Source organism: Mandrillus leucophaeus, unplaced genomic scaffold, assembly GCF_000951045.1.
Source record: "Mandrillus leucophaeus isolate KB7577 unplaced genomic scaffold, Mleu.le_1.0 Scaffold132, whole genome shotgun sequence".
Lineage (NCBI taxonomy): Eukaryota > Metazoa > Chordata > Mammalia > Primates > Cercopithecidae > Mandrillus > Mandrillus leucophaeus.
In genome coordinates, this window is record NW_012101277.1 from 3,118,804 (window position 1) to 3,121,670 (window position 2,867).

The 2,867-nt window shown below is 38.1% G+C and overlaps 1 protein-coding gene across 2 annotated transcripts in view; it reads left to right on the top strand.

Moving 5' to 3' along the window:
* The window catches only part of FAM19A2 (family with sequence similarity 19 (chemokine (C-C motif)-like), member A2), a 522,099-nt gene that overhangs the window by 274,296 nt on the left and 244,936 nt on the right, over nucleotides 1-2,867 (top strand). The window lies entirely within an intron of this gene.

Below are 2,867 nucleotides of genomic sequence, written 5' to 3' on the forward strand. Positions count from 1 at the left end.
TGTCATTTGAGGCCTGAGTATTGTGTTTTTAAAAAGACTCCCCAGGGATGAAGCCCACTTGATCATGGTGGATAAGCTTTTTGATATGCTGCTGGATTCAGTTTGCCAGTATTTTATTGAGGATTTTTGCATCGATGTTCATCAGGGATATTGGTCTAAAATTTTCTTTTTTTGTGGTGTCTCTGCCAGGCTTTGGTATCAGGATGATGTTGGCCTCATAGAATGAGTTAGGGAGGATTCTCTCTTTTACTATTGATTGGAATAGTTTCAGAAGGAATAGTACCAGCTCCTCCTTGTACCTCTGGTAGAATTCGGCTGTGAATCCATCTGGTCCTGGACTTTTTTTGGTTGGTAGGCTATTAATTCTTGCCTCAATTTCAGAGCCTGCTCTTGGTCTATTCAGGGATTCAACTTCTTCTTGGTTTAGTCTTGGGAGAGTGTAAGTGTCCAGGAAATTACCCATTTCTTCTAGGTTTTCTAGTTTATTTGTGTAGAGGTGTTTATAGTATTCTCTGACGGTAGTTTGTATTTCTGTGGGGTTGGTGGTGATATCCCCTTTATCATTTTTTTATTGCATCTATTTGATTTTTCTCTTTTTTCTTCATTAGTCTTGCTAGTGGTCTATCAATTTTGTTGATTTTTCAAAAAATCAGCTCCTGGATTCATTGATTTCTTGGAGGGTTTTTTGTGTTCCTATCTCCTTCAGTTCTGCTCTGATCTTAGTTATTTCTTGCCTTCTGCTAGATTTTGAATGTGTTTGCTCTTGCTTCTCTAGTTCTTTTAATTGTGATGTTAGAGTGTCAATTTTAGATCTTTCCAGCTTTCTCTTGTGGGCATTTAGTGCTATAAATTTCCGTGTACACACTGCATTAAATGTGTCCCAGAGATTCTGGTATGTTGTATCTTTGTTTTCATTGGTTTCAAGGAACATATTTATTTCTGCCTTCATTTCGTTATGTACCCAGTAGTCATTCAGGATCAGGTTGTTCAGTTTCTATGTAGTTGAGCAGTTTCCATTGAGTTTCTTAGTCCTGAGTTCTAGTTTGATTGCACTGTGGTCTGAGAGACAGTTTGTTATAATTTCTGTTCTTGTACATTTGCTAAGGAGTGCTTTACTTCCAATTATGTGGTCAATTTTTGAATAAGTGCGATGTGGTGCTGAGAAGAATGTATACTCTGTTGATTTGGGGTGGAGAGTTCTGTAGATGTCTGTTAGGTCTGGTTGGTTCAGAGCTGAGTTCAAGTCCTGAATATCCTTGTTAATTTTCTGTCTCATTGATCTGTCTAATATTGACAGTGGGGTGTTAAAATCTCCCACTATTATTGTGTGAGTCTAAGTCTGTTTGTAGATCTCTAAGAACTTGCTTTACGAATCTGGATGCTCCTGTATTGGGTGCATATATATTTAGCATAGTTAGTTCTTCTTGTTGCATTGATCCCTTTACCATTATGTAATGGCCTGCTTTGTCTCTTTTGATCTTTGTTGGTTTAAAGTCTGTTTTATCAGAGACTAGGATTGCAACCCCTGCTTTTTTTTGTTCTCCATTTGCTTGGTAGATCTTCCTCCATCCCTTTATTTTGAGCCTATGTGTGTCTCTGCATGTGAGATGGGTCTCCTGAATACAGCAAACTGATGGGTCTTGACTCTTTATCCAGTTTGCCAGTCTGTGTCTTTTAATTGGAGCATTTAGTCCATTTACATTTAAGGTTAATATTGTTATGTGTGAACTTGAACCTGCCATTATGATATTAACTGGTTATTTTGCTCGTTAGTTGATGCAGTTTCTTCCTAGCCTCGATGGTCTTTACATTTTGGCATGTTTTTGCAATGGCTGGTACCGGTTGTTCCTTTCCATGTTTAGTGCTTCCTTCAGGGTCTCTTGTAAGGCAGACCTGGTGGTGACAAAATCTCTAAGCATTTGCTTGTCTGTAAAGGATTTTGTTTCTCCTTCACTTATGAAACTTAGTTTGGCTGGATATGAAATTCTGGGTTGAAAATTCCTTCCTTTAAGAATGTTGAATATTGGCCCCGAGTCTCTTCTGGCTTGTAGAGTTTCTGCTGAGAGATCTGCTGTTAGTCTGATGAGCTTCCCTTTGTGAGTAACCCGACTTTTCTCTCTGGCTGCCGTTAACATTTTTTCCTTCATTTCAACTTTGGTGAATCTGACAATTATGTGTCTTGGAGTTGCTCTTTTTGAGGAGTATCTTTGTGGCGTTCTCTGTATTTCCTGAATTTGAATGTTGGCCTGCCTTATTAGGTTGGGGAAGTTCTCCTGGATGGTATCCTACAGTGTGTTTTCTAAGTTGGTTCCATTTTCCCTGTCACTTTCAGGCACACCAATCAGATGTAGATTTGGTATTTTCACATAATCCCATGTTACTTGGAGGCTTTGTTCATTTCTTTTTACTCTTTTTTCTCTCCACTTCTCTTCTCACTTCATTTCATTTGTTTGATCTTCAATCTCTGGTACTCTTTTTTCCAGTTGATCGAGTCGGTTACTGAAGCTTGTGCATTTGTCACGTAGTTCTCGTGTCATGGTTTTCATCTCTATCAGTTCTTTTAAGGACTTCTCTACATTGGTTATTCTAGTTAGCCATTCATCAAATCTTTTTTTTGGATGCAAGACTGGTTCAATATACGCAAATAGATAAACGTAATCCAGCATGTAAATAGAACCAAAGACAAAAACCACGTGATTATCTCAATAGATGCAGAAAAGGCCTTTGACAAAATTCAACACCCTTTCATGCAAAAACTCTCAATAAATTAGATATTGATGGAATGTATCTCAAAATAATAAGAGCTATTTATGACAAACCCACAGCCAATATCATACTGAATGGGCAAAACCTGGAAGCATTCCCTT